Source organism: Lactuca serriola, chromosome 3 (genome assembly GCF_051521515.1).
Source record: "Lactuca serriola cultivar US96UC23 chromosome 3, Lser_US96UC23_V15, whole genome shotgun sequence".
NCBI classification, from domain to species: Eukaryota; Viridiplantae; Streptophyta; class Magnoliopsida; order Asterales; family Asteraceae; genus Lactuca; species Lactuca serriola.
The window spans coordinates 229,161,596-229,179,720 of record NC_136410.1 but is presented as its reverse complement, the minus strand read 5'-3'; positions in this window follow the sequence as shown (position 1 = coordinate 229,179,720).

Here is an 18,125-nt window from a genome sequence, read left to right as displayed (position 1 = left end):
ATATATCTACTTAATCAAGCATAAGTCAGAAACCTTTGAAAAGTTCAAATAGTTTAAACATGAAGTTGAAAATCAATTGGGGAGGAAGATCAAGATGCTCAGATCTGATAAGGGTGGTGAGTATCTTAGTATCGAGTTCCACGACTATCTTAAGGAATGTGGAATTTTTTCACAATTGATACCTCCTAGGACAGCACAGCTTAGTGGTATGGCTGAGAGGCGTAATCGAGCTTTGTTGGACATGGTTCGTTCCATGATGAGTCGAGATTTGCTTCCGATATTATTCTGGGGGCATACCTTACAGACTGCCGCCCATATCCTTAATCTAGTCCCAAAAAAGAAGGTTGTCAAAACACCTCATGAGATGTAGACAGGGAAGGTTCCCTCGTTGGCACACATCAAGGTTTGGGGTTGTGAAGCTTTCGTTGGACGAGAGACTCACGAAAAGCTTGAACCTCAAAGTAAGCGATGTATTTTCATCGGCTACCCACATAATTCCTTTTATACTTGTTCTACAGACCTAGTGAGAAGGTGGTCTTCATAACATGAAGGGGTGTTTTCTGCGATAAGGAACTCATATGCAAAGAGGACAGTGGAGTATAATTTTGAAGGGTTTTGAGCATTCTAACACTTCCTAAGTGTACATGCAACCCTAATAACCTTGGATCTATGTTTGTCTAATTATCATGCAAAGTTGAATTCCAAGGTTATATTCCTATCTAGCATACATGGGGAACAATTTTAACTTGAATCATAGATAGAATAACTTACCTTGTTGTTGCTTGTGTTCCTTGAAACCTTGTGAGCCTAGCACCCCAAGTGTGATGCCTCAAATGCTTCACACAACACCAAATGCTCTTGGAAATACTCTTGAGATAACACACACTTCTCAAAATCGGCCAAGCCCTCTAGTTCCTTAGTAGTACCGATTTTTGGTGGAGAATATGCTTCTTATATAGTGTTGACAAATCTAGGGTTACACCATGTAAACCCTAATGTGTCATGACTCTTCATTTCCATGACCCATGGGTTTGTAACTCCCATGGAGCATCCATGGAGTATCCTATGGGTAGAGCCCAACTTGATAATCCATGGAGCCTCTTAGCCCACTATACAAGATATGGATGATTTACATAATCAACCCATATATTTAATTAGTTATCCTTTGATCACTTAATTAATTCCAAATTAATTCTTTGATCAACTAATCAAATAATATTATTAATATATTAGAACTTATAATATATTAATAATCTCCAAGTGTTATTTCTCTCATTTAGTCTATCCAATTGCATGGTGCCATGCAACCCAAATGGACCATGCCGGGTCGGGTCAAGTACAAGCCCGAAATAGTTATGGACTTAGACACCTTATCCAACAGTCTCCCACTTGGATAAGTCTAATAACTATATCTCTAGTACTTCAGGAACCGACCGGCAATCGTAGCTCTTTCAAGGTTTCTCGGAACTGAGAAGATGATAGTACGCCATTTAAGATAAGTGATCATATAATCCTCCGTTCTAGATATCAGCCGGACAAATACATGGAACAATGTCTTGCTTATTGTCCAGCATTTGTTTCCCGATTTCCGATTTGTTTGACATAGAACTTAATTGAACACATCAACTTAGTTCTGACCGGGCCCGGTACATGGGTCAAAACAAAATCATCGAGGGGCCCAGATATCAGCTTCTAATCCAAGAAGGAACAGATAAACTTCGACTCATATGTTTGTTCTACCACTCATTGAATTACACACAAAAGTACGTTTTATAACATCGAGTTACCAATGCGGTTTCGTACAGTCAATGCATAATCAACTTGTAATTAACAAATCATATCTCTAGGTTTGAAGACTTATATGATATTACCGTCTCACGATCACTCGAGATAGAATTCCATGAAGTGATTCCAGTGAGCGTGGGTTGAGTCCAATGCTCAGAACTTATGAGCACTCATGATTGTTGTAGCCTTGTCCAAGACCTCTACAACCAAACATGACAGTCTTGATTCATATCTACTTCCAACATATGACCGACTGTGGAGGTTTGAATAATATGTTATACCAAACAAAATTATTCTGGAAGTCAAAACATGCAAAAGAAATATAGTAAACGATCGACAAGAGATAGCAACACTTTACTCATAAATAAAACACTTTTATTCATCATCAATTGTCAATTACACTTTACAAATTTCGAGATTATCTAACTACTAAATCTAATATCATCCTTCAGCCCTATGCTCCGAGCATGCTGTAGATGCTTAACCCGAGTCAGTCCCTTTGTGAGGGGATCTGCCGGATTCTCATCTGATGATACCCTCTTTGCCACGAGGTGTCCTTCTTCGATCCGATGTCTAATGAAGTGGTATTTTCTGTCGATGTGCCTGGATCTCCCATGATCCCTTGGTTCCTTAGCTAAGGCAACAGCACTTTCACTATCACAGAAAATTTCCATTGGCTCTTTAATAGCTGGTACAACTCCAAGGTCTCCAATGAAGTTCTTCAGCCATATCGCTTCCTTTGCTGCTTCGCTAGCTGCAATATACTCTGATTCACAAGTAGAATCTGCCACTGTCTCTTGCTTGGAACTCTTCCAAGAAATTACTCCTCCGTTTAGGGTAAAGACCCAGCCCGACTGAGAGCGGAAATTATCCCTATCAGTCTGGAAGCTAGCATCACTATACCCTACAACTCTCAAGTCATCACTCCCACCGAGGGTAAGAACCCAGTCCTTAGTCCTCCGTAGGTACTTGAGGATATTCTTTACCGCAGTCCAGTGTGCCTTACCAGGGTTCGCCTGATACCTGCTAACCATGCTCAAGGCAAAAGCTACATCGGGTCGAGTACACGTCATAGCATACATGATCGATTCTACAGCCGAAGCATAAGGTGTTCGACTCATTTCTGCTATCTCAGCCTCAGTGCTAGGGCTTTGTGTCTTACTCAATCTGGTGTTACTCTGGATGGGTAACTCTCCTTTCTTGGAATCCTGCATGCTGAATCGCTTCAGCACTTTATCCAAGTAGGTACTCTGACTAAGTCCAATTAGTCTTTTACTCCGATCTCTCAAGATTCTTATCCCTAGAATATAGGCAGCTTCACCAAGGTCCTTCATAGCGAAACACTTCCCAAGCCAGGACTTTACTTCCTGCAGAGTTGGAATGTCGTTTCCTATGAGTAGTATGTCATCCACATACAATACCAAAAAGCTAACTATACTCCCACTAGCCTTGACATACACACAAGATTCATCTTCACTCCTAGAAAAGCCAAATTCCTTGACCTTTTCATCAAAGCAAAGATTCCATCTGCGAGGTGCTTGCTTCAATCCATAAATGGATTTCTCAAGCTTACACACTCTATTAGGGTACTCGTTGCTGACAAAACCCTCTGGCTGACTCATGTAAACATCTTCAGCCAACTTTCCATTAAGGAAAGCGGTTTTGACATCCATCTGCCATATTTCATAATCATGAAATGCAGCTATGGCTAACAGAACCCGAATAGACTTAATCTTGGCTACTGGAGAAAAGGTCTCATCATAATCCACTCCAGGAATTTGAGAGAAGCCCTTTGCAACCAGTCTAGCCTTATAAGTGTGTACTTTACCATCCATGTCGGTCTTCTTCTTGAAGACCCATTTGCACCCTACTGTCTTGCGACCTGGTACATTTTCAACCAAGTTCCAAACTTGATTGTCATACATGGATGGTATCTCGCTATCCATAGCCTCTTTCCATTTATCAGACTCGGGGCCTGCCATGGCTTCCTCGTAGCTGTTAGGGTCATCTTGACTTACTAGTGTCTCATCACTAATAAGTGTCTCACCTTCTGCAGTAATATGGAATCCATAGTAATGCTCAGGTGCACTCCTAACTCTCGTGGAACGTCTCAGAGGTACAGATTTGTCAATTTGCTCAACAGGAGTTTCCTCCTCAAGTTGAGGGCTAGAGTTTGAAGTTCCTTCACCGCTTGATTCTTGAATTTCTTCAAGATCAATTTGCCTCCCACTGTCTCCTTGGCTTATAAACTCTCTTTCTCGAAAGACTCCTCTACTTGCTACAAAAACCACATTGTCACTAGGTCTGTAGAAGAGGTAACCAAAGGATCGCTGTGGGTAACCGATGAAAATACACCTCTCGCTTCGAGGTTCGAGCTTATCATGAGTCTCGCGTCTCACGAAAGCCTCGCAACCCCAAATCTTGATGTGGTCTAGTTTAGGTACTTTACCAGTCCACATCTCGTGAGGAGTTTTGGCAACTTTCTTTGTAGGGACTAGATTAAGAATATGGGCGGCAGTCTCTAAGGCATACCCCCAGAATGAGATTGGTAGCGTAGCTCGACTCATCATGGAACGAACCATATCTAACAGGGTTCGATTACGCCTCTCAGCCACACCATTCAACTGTGGTGTTCTGGGAGGTGTCAATTGTGAGACTATCCCACATTCCCTTAGATAGTCGAGAAACTCTGAACTAAGATACTCACCACCACGATCGGATCGAAGCATCTTAATATTCCTGCCCAATTGATTCTCGACTTCCTGTTTAAATTCCTTAAACCTCTCGAAAGTCTCTGACTTATGCTTGATCAAGTAGACATATCCATATCTACTATAATCATCAGTAAAAGTCAAATAATAACGATTAGCATCCCTTGTGGCATGTTTGAATGGTCCACACACATCCGTGTGTATAAGGTCCAACAAACCTTCACCCCTCTCACACGAACCTGTGAAGGGCGACTTTGTCATTTTTCCAAGTAAGCATGATTCGCAACTATCATCTGACTTTAGGTCAAACGACTCCAAGACTCCATCCTTTTGGAGTTGGCCTATGTGTTTCTTGCTTATATGTCCAAGACGACAATGCCATAAAGATGCTTTATCCAAGTTATTATTAGTAGAATCAATACACAAAACATTATTTCCCAAGTTATCTACAACAGATACAGCTTCATACACACCGTCACAAGGTAATGCTTTAAAATAAAAGACATTATTATAGAAAACATCTATAGAACCAACTTCATTATTAAATGAAAAGGTAAACCCTTGTTTGTACAAAGCATGAAAGGAAATAATATTTCTTGCCATTCCTGGCGAATAACAACACTTATTCAAATCTAAACTAAACCCACTACTTAGCGATAAAGTATAAACTCCAATCTTGGTAACAGGTATAGCTTTCCTATTCCCCATGATCAAGTTTATCCTTCCTTGCTCCACATCCTCACTTCTTCTTAGTCCCTGCAAGTCACAACAAATATGAATACCACAACCGGTATCAAGGACCCAAGATTTAGAATGGGGTGAGTTATTAGAAATGATAGTGTAAATACCTGCATGGTTGGGTTTAACTTTCCCATCCTTCACATCTTGCTGGTATTTTGGGCAGTTCCGCTTCCAATGAGCTTTTTCATGGCAATAGAAGCATTCAGCCTCTTTTGGGTCAGAAGAAGGAGTAATGAAACCTTTCTTGGTTCCACTTGAAGAAGAGCCATCAAGGGTCCGAACCTTGGTACCCTTAGAAGAGCTCTTTCTCTTCCTCCCTCGACTTTTCCCGATTGCCAAAACCGGAGTAGAGTTTTGAGTAGGAGTGATAGCAACCGACTTCCCCTTAAGACCTGTTTCTGCGGTCTTGAGAAGTCCCTGAAGTTTGCTGAGGGTGACTTCTTCCTTGTTCATGTGATATGTCATGCGGAATTGATCATAGCACGATGGTAAGGAATGCAAAATAATATCTATTGCAAGATCCTCCGGGAAGTTCACATTAAGCTTCAGCAAACGATCCACATACCTTTGCATTTTCTGCATGTGGCTCGTGACGGATTCCCCGTCCTTCATCATGGTTGTTATCATGGAGCAGATGATTTCATACCTCTCTTGTCGTGCACTTTGATGGTATCTTTCCATCAAATTTTGGTGCATGTCATAAGGGTAGAAATCCTCATAAGACTTTTGGAGTTCTGCTATCATCGTGGCCATCATGATGCAAGCCACTTTCGTAGCATCCCTTTCATGTGCCCGAAATTCAGCTATCTCCTGAGGAGTTGCAGTGGACTCATCAATCTCCTTAAGCTCCTTGTCAAGGACATATTCTTTGTCCTCGTAGCGGGTAATCATCCTGATGTTTCTGATCCACTCATTGAAGTTGGATCCATCAAAGGTGACTTTCCCACACAAGTTCATAAGGGTAAAGGAGCCATTAGGATTAGAGCCAGAAGCATTGGTGAAAGACATCTGAAGAAAAGAGGACAAGATTAGTTTAGATAAGAGAGTCCTTAATAAAACACCCAAATGTAATATTAAGGCTAGGATCCAATCACAATATAATATAACTTAGAAGAGGTATGCCGTAATCTAAGCTATATCATATTTGAAAGGTAGGTGAATGACGATTCACCAATTTCCACCACGAAAACCGCAATATTTTAGTATTAGGTTTTTTTTTTTTTGAATGGTTCTTAGAAATTCCTAGATTCTTTGAGATTCAATGAACTTTTCAAAGGCATGTTTCAATCTCGAGTGTGCCCTCCAAGTTTTGTGACTGGGATACCGAGGATCACAAAACGAGGTGTGAAGTAACCATGCAAATCACTTGGTACCCTTAAAGTTTATCACTCAATCGATGTGCAGGTTAACCACACACGCTCCATCGATACTATAATAAACCCTAAGTCACCCTTTACCTACCTTGTTAAATCCAAGTTAGTGTGCCGGTTAACCACACACGCTCCACCAACGACTTAATCAAAGTGTAAAGTGTAATTTCATGGAATAGCACCTTATTCACATTTTTCTAAAGTAACTAAGATTGGGAATTTAATAAAACATTTAGTTACTTTATAATATTCATCATACTTTGAATGAGAATTAATAAGTCCTTGTCTTACCCGTTCGGCTAACGACCCTCCACCGATCAAGTAAGCGGTGGGTGAGAGTGGACACCCATTAAGTCACCATTTTATAGGCAACAACCTTATACCCACCTTATAGACCGGCTTCGTGAATGAGGCGTACTAGCGGTAAGACGACTTTGTTCTTATACATATATATATAATTATTAAATCATAATAATATAAGTATAAGGGTTGAATTTTAACTTTTAAAATTCTAGGGGTTAGAACTAATGTTTTAACTTAACTTTACTTGTTCCAAAACTTGAGGGCAAGTTTTGTAAACTTTCAAAACTTTTCATTTCTTGTAACTTATGAGTTTAATAGAGTAATAAAATGAAGACTCTTCATTTTTCTAACTCTTATGTTCTTTTAATGGTTTTTAATCCAAGAGACTTTTGGTTTTCCATAACTTGAGGACAAGTTATGGACTCCATTAAAACACATTATGATCAAGAATTAAATTACCACATAGGTTACAAATAATTCCTATGATCATCTAAACATCATAAGAACAAGAATATGAATATGAACACTTTCAAGAATCAAAATCACATAAAACTTTGTAATTTTGATAACTAGTTGTTGTAAATGAATTAGCAAAAACATTACTCCATCTAAAACAAGTTTTCAAGTACCAAAACAGTTTAGAATAATGTTTCCAATCCATTTTCCAGCAACGAAAGTCGAAATTCCGTTTTTTTTTTATAAATATTTTCGACTTTCTTCAACTTTTAAGCACAAATAACAAACAAACAAGCCTAGGCTCTGATACCACTGAAGGGTTTTGAGCATTCTAACACTTCCTAAGTGTACATGCAACCCTAATAACCTTGGATCTATGTTTGTCTAATTATCATGCAAAGTTGAATTCCAAGGTTATATTCCTATCTAGCATACATGGGGAACAATTTTAACTTGAATCATAGATAGAATAACTTACCTTGATGTTGCTTGTGTTCCTTGAAACCTTGTGAGCCTAGCACCCCAAGTGTGATGCCTCAAATGCTTCACACAACACCAAATGCTCTTGGAAATACTCTTGAGATAACACACACTTCTCAAAATCGGCCAAGCCCTCTAGTTCCTTAGTAGTACCGATTTTTGGTGGAGAATATGCTTCTTATATAGTGTTGACACATCTAGGGTTACACCATGTAAACCCTAATGTGTCATGACTCTTCATTTCCATGACCCATGGGTTTGTAACTCCCATGGAGCATCCATGGAGTATCCTATGGGTAGAGCCCAACTTGATAATCCATGGAGCCTCTTAGCCCACTATACAAGATATGGATGATTTACATAATCAACCCATATATTTAATTAGTTATCCTTTGATCACTTAATTAATTCCAAATTAATTCTTTGATCAACTAATCAAATAATATTATTAATATATTAGAACTTATAATATATTAATAATCTCCAAGTGTTATTTCTCTCATTTAGTCTATCCAATTGCATGGTGCCATGCAACCCAAATGGACCATGCCGGGTCGGGTCAAGTACAAGCCCGAAATAGTTATGGACTTAGACACCTTATCCAACAAATTTATCTTGAAGAAATTCAAGAGTCAAACGATGAAGGAACCTCTAACACTCGCACTCTACCTGAGGAAGAAATTCATGTTGAACCAATTGACGAGTTGTTACCTCTTAGGCATTCCACTCGAGTTAGCGTTCAACCTATGTTGTATGGTTTCCATATAACTGCAGAAGGTGGTATGTTTATTAGTAATAGTACACTGATGAATTTGGATTAACCTGCTAACTATAAGGAAGCCATGGCGGGACCTGAGTTTGCTAAATGGAAAGAGGAAATGGACAGTGAGATCCAGTCCATGTATGCCAATCAAGTTTGTAACTTGGCTGACCATGTACCAGGTCGTAAGATAGTTGGGTGCAAATGGATTTTCAAGAAGAAGACCGACATGGATGGGAAGGTGCACACGTTCAAGACACGACTGGTTGCGAAGGGCTTTACTCAAACCGATGAGACCTTTTCACCAGTGGCTAAGATCAAATCTATTAGGGTTATGTTATCCATAGCTGCAATTCATGATTGTGAAATATGGCAGATGGATGTCAAAACCGCTTTCCTTAATGGAAAGTTGGCTGAAGATGCTTACATGAGTCAACTAGACGGTTTTGTAGATGATAAGTAGCCTAATAGAGTGTGTAAGCTTCAGAAATCAATCTATAGATTGAAGCAACCTTCTCGTAGATGGAATCTTTACTTTGATGAGAAGGTCAAAAAGTTTGGCTTCTAGGAGTGAGGATGAATCATGTGTATATGTGAAAGCTAGTGGGAGTATATTTAGCTTTCTAGTATTGTATGTAAATGACATACAGCTTATAGGAAATGACGTTCCAACCATGCAAGAAGTTAAGTCCTGGCTTAGAAATTGTTTCGCTATGAAGGATCTAAGAGAGGCTGCTTATATTCTAGGAATAAGGATCTTGAGAAATAGGAGTAGAAAAATGATTGGGCTTAGTAAAAGTGCTTACTTGGATAAAGTGCTAAAGCGTTTTAGCAAGGAAAATTCCAGGAAAGGAGAACTACCTAGCCATAGCAACAGGAAACTGAGTAAAACTTAGAGTCCGAGTACCGATGTTGAGATAGCAAAAATAAGTCAGATTCAATATGTTTCTGTCGTTGGATCCATCATGTATGCTATGACATGTAATCGCTCTAATGTGGCTTTTGCTTTGAGCATGGTTATCGGATATAAGGGAAACCCAGGTAAAGCTCACTGGATAGCAGTTAAGAACATTCTCCACTCAAGGGCTGATACTTTGTGCTTCTCAAAACCATAATATGCTTAGATCTGAAGTAGCAACCTCAGATCTGGCTTGTAACTCAAAAGAGGTAACTAATTATGGCTAGAAAAGCCCCAAAACTCACAACCATACTAGATCTAAAGGAGAGAATGACTTAATACCTTCAATAACTCCGAAAACTTCTCCAATCTTCGGATCCAAGGCCAATCCTTGAAGCTCCAATGATTCCCCTTCTTCTTCTTCCTTCAATCACCCCACAAATGGCTTGGAAGCTTGAATGAGCAACAATGGGGCTTAGGGTTCGATGTTCTGGGTGAAAGGGGCAGTAAAGGAGCCCTAGGGGAGAGAATGAGATGTTTAAATAGGCTCCAAGTCCCGGTTTTAGGGTTTTCCTCATACAGACCAGACTCGCCGAGTCCCCTTGGCCGACTCGCCGAGTCGGTTACTTACTCCTTGACCCGGATCCCGCTCGGACTCGCCGAGTTCATCCTTGGACTCACCGAGTCGCTCTTAAAAGTAAGGTTTTCTTTCGTTTTCTTGGCCTTCCAAACTTTGGGTGTTACAACTCTCCCCTACTTAAACTAAACTTCATCCTCAAAGTTTGCTATGATCCACCGCCAGCGATCTGCCTCCAATACCCCACCATTTAGTCTAACACCAGTTTCCTACCTTCGTTGGCCTTCCGCTCAATCATTCAGACTAATGTCAATCCTTACAGATAACAATCTCGGGTGCATCCTGACCCTGAACATCCTGGAAACACAACTTACTCAACCGACAATCTTTTTGGTGATCCCTAAATACTGCACTAACCCCCTAGGAGTTCACCCCTTCTTTCCTTGCGCAATTTCCTTTCCTCCCCAAGGCAATGTTCCATAACCATCCATCTCCTCTGCCACTGTGAAGACCCTGTCCTCACCAAATCTATTACTCCCGCTACTCCCAGTACGGGTCATCACCTCTAGTATCCACTGGGCATTCTTTCTACTATCATTTTGTGTCGAGCACCCCACGATCAACTCACTGAATCCTACCATACGCTGCATACTCGCACCGCTACTGACTGAAAATTCTGCTATTCCATATCTGGCTTCCGGATGAACTGAGATCACCCTGGTCCCCACCAACCTATCAATATATGCATTACCGGCTCCCACCGAGCGCTGACCCAACACAACAACTAGTCGCTCCCAACGACATTCGAAGAAACTTCAACCACCTATACTGCTCAATCTATTCTACCAAGCTGGCACTACAATTTCCTGGGATCCCCGATCCCTATCTAGACACTAAGATCCCTACCAGGTCCCACCTGTGCTGCTAGAACTCATGGGCCTCGCCCATGGGTCTCACATCTCAAGCGCTATACAGGCAACTCCTTACCATTCTCATCCATTACCCATTCCTGATCCCTATCCGAATGCTTGGAGATAAGGGCCTCGCCCCGACTCCGCCAACGAAGCTACCACGTATTGCTACGGCTTACCCGCAGTCTTACATCACCTACTATCGCCGTCTGCTAGTGAATGCTACGGCTGCCCCGTAGTCTGACAACACTTCCCACCACTAACCGCTAGTGAATGCTACGGCTGCCCCGTAGTCTTACAACACTTTCCACCACTGACTGCTAGCGACGAAAGCATCCCATGCTATCTGACCTCAAGATCTTCATTCCGACTCACACGAGTCCTACAGGTGACCCTTCACCGAAATCCAAACCACATATATACCATCACCATTTACACGCCCGGACTGATGGGGAGTTTCTCAAACTCCTAACCCTGAACTATTCAATCCATCAAACGCTGAACTACTTCTTTTCCTTCTCAAAAATCGCGTACTCGTTCTGGATTTGCATGCTCTTACCCTTGTACACTCGGAGGATTCTCCCCCACTTCGATCCTGCTTACACCTCGATGCTCAATGAAGATAAATCCCAACCCTTGCTACCATTCCAAAATCAATCTACTGAGGAATCCCACGCTTACCATAGCTAGGGATCTAACCAGTCCATTCTAAAACTTATACGGCTCCGAACTAGCGAGACATACCGAGTCCCTCCAAGGCATGCTACAGTTACTGCACCCTAAGTAACCTTCTCCAATAGAACTCATCCCTTAACTACTATCTAATATCCAAGGTATCCAGATGGCATATAACTTGATTACAATCAAACCGCTCAAAAATAAAATACTGATACCGATAATGATGCAGAACCATAACAATATAATATCATACACAAACAAAAGAACTGAAACGGAAATCGCATACCTGCAACGTCCGGCGCTGTTCGCATCTCCAAAGTAGCCATCTGAAAAGCCCTGCCTCCTACCGCAGGCGCCTCTGCATGGCCCCGACGGCCGTCTGTGATCCTCAAGGTTGCAGGTGTAGGTGCCATCACCCGTCCTGCTGAAACCAAACTGGGGCACTGAGCCTTCTTGTAGCCCCGCTGATTGTAGTGAAAACATATCAAGTCTGATCCCTAAGTGGTGGTAACAGTACAATCCCTGCTAAAATGACCAATCCGACCGCACCTGAAGCAGCCATACTCACCACCACTACCACTCCTGCACGCGCCCCCGTGCACCCTGCCACACTTTCCGCATCGACTGCGGTCCTGATAATCCCTCGATCTCGAATCCGATCCCTTGGGCCTTTTGTCCGAACTTGCAGCTACCTGAAACTCATCCGGCTTCCTCTTCCGGATAAGCTCCAAATCAATTTCCCTTTCCCTGGCCCGAGAAATCATATCTTCCAGCGTCTTTCAGCCGGACCTGCTCACGAACTCCCTGATGTCATCCCTCATCATCTCGTGATATCGGGCCTTCTTCATCTCCTCATCCGCGACATACTGCGGAACAAGAAGGGCCCTCTCCCTGAACTTGGCGGTGATCTCCGCCACAGTCTCAGTGGACTGCGTTAAATCCTGAAACTCCCGGGCCAACAGCTGCACCTCAATAATCGGCGAAAACTCCGCCCTGAACCTAGCTGAGAAATCGCTCCAAGTCATCGCGTCCAACACGGAATCATCACCCAAAGCATGACCAATCTCTTCCCACTAATCCCTCGCTCTGTCCTTCATAAGACAGGAAGCGAGTCTGACCTTGTCCTCCTCAGGACACCGGCTCGTACGGAATGCATTGGTAACATCAGCCAACCATCTGCTGTTAGCGATGAGGTCCCTAGCCCAATGATAATCTGGTGCCCCACAAGCCCTGCACTCCCGAAATTTCAAGGTACGCGCTGCCAAGAAAGCCATCATCTCAGTACGGAAGGCTCCCAGCCTCTCATATAAAATCTCCAATATACCCGCCTTGACCGTGCCAAAGATCACATGAGTTTGATCTAGAATACTATGTGTAACCTCGGCTGATATCAACTCTCTCATCCGCTCCTCGAGCTGCTCGGCCGCTGAACCCGAGCCTGATCCCTCACCGGCGCCTGATCCGCCCGCTGGTCCCTCTCGCTATGTCAGCATACTGAAACATATAACATAACCATCATCATAATACTCCTCACTGTCGCGAGACCAAACATACTAACTACCAGGTTCCTGGTCTTGTCTCGACCTTTCCCGAATCGAGTACGGATCCTCTGTTTTCAGTAGTACGGGCCCATACTACCTTCCACATCTATCCTTACTTTCCTCAAGAACCGCTTCGACTCCACCAGGTCCCTTTTTCGACTACTACTGCTCCCAGCACTACCTCATCCTAGGATTACCCTAGGGAAACCTCTGACTCAACTCAAAACAGCCCTCAGCTGCTGAAGGTCTCCTTGTGATGCCAATTAGCCATCACCTGGATACCACCACATGTGACGAGGCTCAGATAATCCTTCAAGTAGAGGACTCGTTCCTACAAAGCTTGGACTCAAACAAGAGTTGCGCAATAGGACCACATCCAACACTCTGAGATTATTCAACCCTGATCACGTGTGACGTACCGTATCCACCTAATGGCTAACTCCCATCACTTAGAATCCCACAATGCACAAAGCAAGCAGCATTCACACAAAAGGGAAAATATAACCATAACATACTCAAGCAATCATATCCACATAGCTGATGGGTTTTGTACATAAGAACATTCCTAAGTGCGCATACAAACCCTAATGCTCGGATCTAGGTTTCTCTATTAAACATACTTTGAATCCAAGACATCTAATGACTAATTAGGTGTAAGAACAAGACAATATCATAGTTAGAATCATACCTTGAGACACTTGTTTGATCTTCTTGTTCTTGGAGCTTTAGAGTCACAATTGGCGCTACTCTAATGGCTTACAAACACCAACTAGCAAAGAGGATGATTTGAGAGAGAGGAGAGAGGATGGAATTCGGCTAGGGTATCCTTACTTTAGAGGACGTACCGAATTCCCTTTGCCATAGGGTCTATTTATACTTGTAGACTCCTTAAGGGTTACAACTCAAACCCTAGTTGGATAATCTTCTCTTAAAGCAATCCATATCCTTACCATAGATAGCCTTGGACGATTTTGAGGCTTATCCTAGCCTAGAAATCGTCCAACCCCTATCCAATAAGGATTTACAGTCTAAAGTTTAACTATCAAACAATTGACAGTTTATACCATCTTATTTAATTAATATCTTTAAGTCACCAAATTAATACTATTTAATCTATGACTTATATTAATCAAATAACTATATTATTGTTCCTTATATTATTCTCATAATATATTAATAATATCTATTCTCTCATAATAAATCATCCTACCAAGTTGCTATGGTGAAGACAACCCAAAAGGACCATGCACAATCGGGTCAAATACTTGCCTAATATAGTTGCAGCCTTAGACACTATTCTAACAGTCTCCTACTTGGATAAGTCTAGTAACTATATGCGCAGGTACACTCCGATTTGCAATCGTAGCTCTCAAAGACGCTGTCAAACTCTAATCTAATCAATCTTTTCCTTCAGATAAGGGATCGTACAGTCCTCTGTAAGATATCATGCTGACAATACTATGGAATAGTTAGTCTAGCATTTGGTTTCTCGATCTCCGATTTATTTGACATAGAACTTAATCGAAAACATCAATTCAGTTCTGACCGGGCCCGGCACATAAGTCAAATCAAATCATCGAGCGGCCGAGATATCACTTTTTCCTTAAAAGTTACAGATAAACTTCGACTTATATGCATTTACTTATTCATTAACCAACTACACACAACAATGCGTTTTATAACATCGAGTTACCAATACGTTTTTGAATTATCAATGTACAATCAATTAACCAATAACAAACCATATATCTAGGTTTTAAGAGTATATGATATTATCATCTTGCGATCACCTTTTACTATCTTATTCCATAAGGTGATTCCGGCAAGCGCGGGTCTATTCCAATGCTCAAACCTAGTTCATAAGCACTCATGAACGTTGCAGCAATCTTTTGCTATGTCCAACACCATTTAGACACTCTACACACCTATTCATGACAATCTTCATTCATATCTACTTCCGACATATGAACGATTGTGGACTATTTGAACAATTCGATTATTCTTAATAAACTCAATTATTCTGGAAGTCAAAACATGCAAAGTGAAACAATAGTTAAACAATTAACATAAGATAGTAACATTACTTATAAATAAAACTCGTTTATTTAATCATCAAATGTTAATTACATTTATCTACTACACATTTCTAATACTACCTAATCTATGCTAATATCATCCTTCAACCCAATACTCCTAGCATGCTTCAAATGCTTAACCCTACTCAGTCCCTTCGTAAGCGGATCTGTTGGGTTATCTTCTGATGATATCCTCTTCACTACGAGTTGTCCTTCTTCTACACGATGTCTAATAAAATGATATTTTTTTGTCGATATGTCATGATCTAACATGATCTCTTGGTTCCTTGGTCAAGGCAACCGCACCTTCATAATCACAGAAAATCTCCATGGGCTCCTTTATGGCAGGTACAACTCCAAGATCACCAATGAAGTTCTTTAGCCATATTGCCTCCTTCTACGCTTTGCTCGCTGCAATGTACTCTGATTCGCACGTTGAATCAGCTACAGTTTCCTGCTTGGAACTCTTCCAAGTTACTGCTCCTCCATTCAGGGTAAAGACCCAGCCCGACTGCGAACGGTAGTTGTCCCTGTCGGTCTGAAAACTGGCGTCACTATACCCTCGCACCTTTAAGTCATCACTCCCTCCAAGGACAAAGAACCATTCCTTCGTCCTCCGAAGGTACTTAAGGATATTCTTCACCGCAACCCAATGGGCTCTGCCTGGACGCCCTTGATATCTACTAACCATGCTCAAAGCAAAGGCTACATCAGGGCGAGTACAAGTCATAGCGTACATGATTGAGCCAACTGCAAAAGTGTATGGAACTCGGCTCATTTCCGCTATCTCAGCTTCGGTACTCGGACTTTGAGTCTTACTCAACTTGGCATTGCTTTATATAGGTAGTTCTCACTTCTTCGAGTTTTCCATACTAAAACGTTTCAGTACCTTCTCTAAGTAAGTGTTCCGACTAAGTTCTATTAGTCTCTTACTTCTTTCTCTTACTATCCTTATTCCCAAAATATAGGAAGCCTCTCCGAGGTCCTTCATAGCGAAGCACTTCCCGAGCCAGGACTTAACCTCCTGCAGAGTCGGAACGTCGTTTCCTATGAGTAATATGTCATCGACATATAGAACGAGAAAGCTTACTACACTCCTACTGGCTTTGACATATACACACGATTCATCTTCGTTTCGTACAAATCCAAATTCTTTGACTTTCTCATCGAAGCAAAGATTCCATCTGCGAGACGCTTGCTTTAGTCCATAAATGGACTTCTCAAGCTTACACACTCTATTCGGATGCTTCGGATCCATAAACCCCTCTTGCTGAGCCATGTAAACATCCTCAGCCAACTTTCCGTTAAGGAAAGCGGTCTTGACATCTATTTGCCAAATCTCATAATCATGAAATGCGACAATAGCTAGCATCACTCTAATAGATTTTATCTTCGCAACAGGTGAGAAGGTCTCTTCATAGTCAACTCCGGGAGTTTGAGTAAAGCCCTTCGCAACTAATCGCGCTTTATACGTGTGTACCTTTCCATCCACATCGGTCTTCTTCTTGAAGATCCATTTGCACCCAACGGTCTTATATCCGGGTACATTATCAACCAAATTCCAAACTTGGTTATCATACATGGATTGGATCTCGCTATCCATTGCCTCTTTCCATTTCGCAGACTCCGGGCCTACCATGGCTTCCTTATAACTAATAGGTTCATCAAGGTTTATTAGTGTACTATCACTAATATTCGTGTCCCCTTCGGTAGTAATATGAAGACCATATAACTGGGGTTAAAACCTAACTCTTTCGGAACGTCTAAGAGGTAATGATATGTCAATCGATTCAACCGGAGTTTCCTCCTCGGTTTGAGCACCAACGGTTGAGATTCCTTCATCTATCGACTCTTGAATCTTTTCAAGATCGATTTGCCTCCCACTGTCTCCTTGGCTTATGAGTTCTCGCTCTCGGAAAACTCCTCTTCTCGCAACAAAGACAACATTGTCCTTCGGTCTATAAAAGAGATATCCAAAGGATTTCTGCAGGTAGCCGATGAAAATACATCGCTCACTACGAGGTTCAAGCTTGTAATGAGTATGTCGTCTTACGAAAGCCTCGCAACCCCAAACCTTGATATGTGCTAATGAAGGAGCTTTCCCCGTCCACATCTCGTGAGGTGTTTTGGTAACCTTCTTAGTAGGGACTCGGTTAAGGATATGGGAGGCAGTCTCTAAGGCATACCCCCAAAAAGAGATAGATAGCGAAGCACGACTCATCATAGAGCGAACCATGTCCAACAAGGTTCGATTACACCTTTCTGCCACACCATTCAACTGTGGTGTCCTAAGTTGCGTCAATTGTGAAACTATTCCACACTCCTTGAGATAATCGTGGAATTCAAGACTTAGGTACTCTCCTCCTCGATCGGATTGAAGCATCTTGATCTTCCTACCCAATTGATTCTCCACCTCATTCTTGAACTCTTTGAACTTTTCAAAAGTTTCTGACTTTTGCTTGATTAAGTAGATATACCCATATCTACTATAGTCATCGGTAAAAGTCATGTAGAAGCGGTTTCCATCCTTCGTGGTAGATCTAAACGGTCCACATACATCGGTATGTATGAGGTCCAATAGACCCTCACCCTTTTCGCAAGTACCAGCGAATGGTGACTTGGTCATCTTTCCAAGTAAACAAGATTTGCATGTGTCACCTTCCCTAAGGTCGAATGACTCCAACACTCCATCCTTTTGGATTGGAGTATGCGTTTCTTGTTGACATGTCCAAGATGACATTGCCATAAGGATGCCTTATCCATACTATTGGAAGAATCCAAGTACAAAGTATCATTTCCTAAGTTATCAACAATTATAACAGTTTCATAAATTCCATTA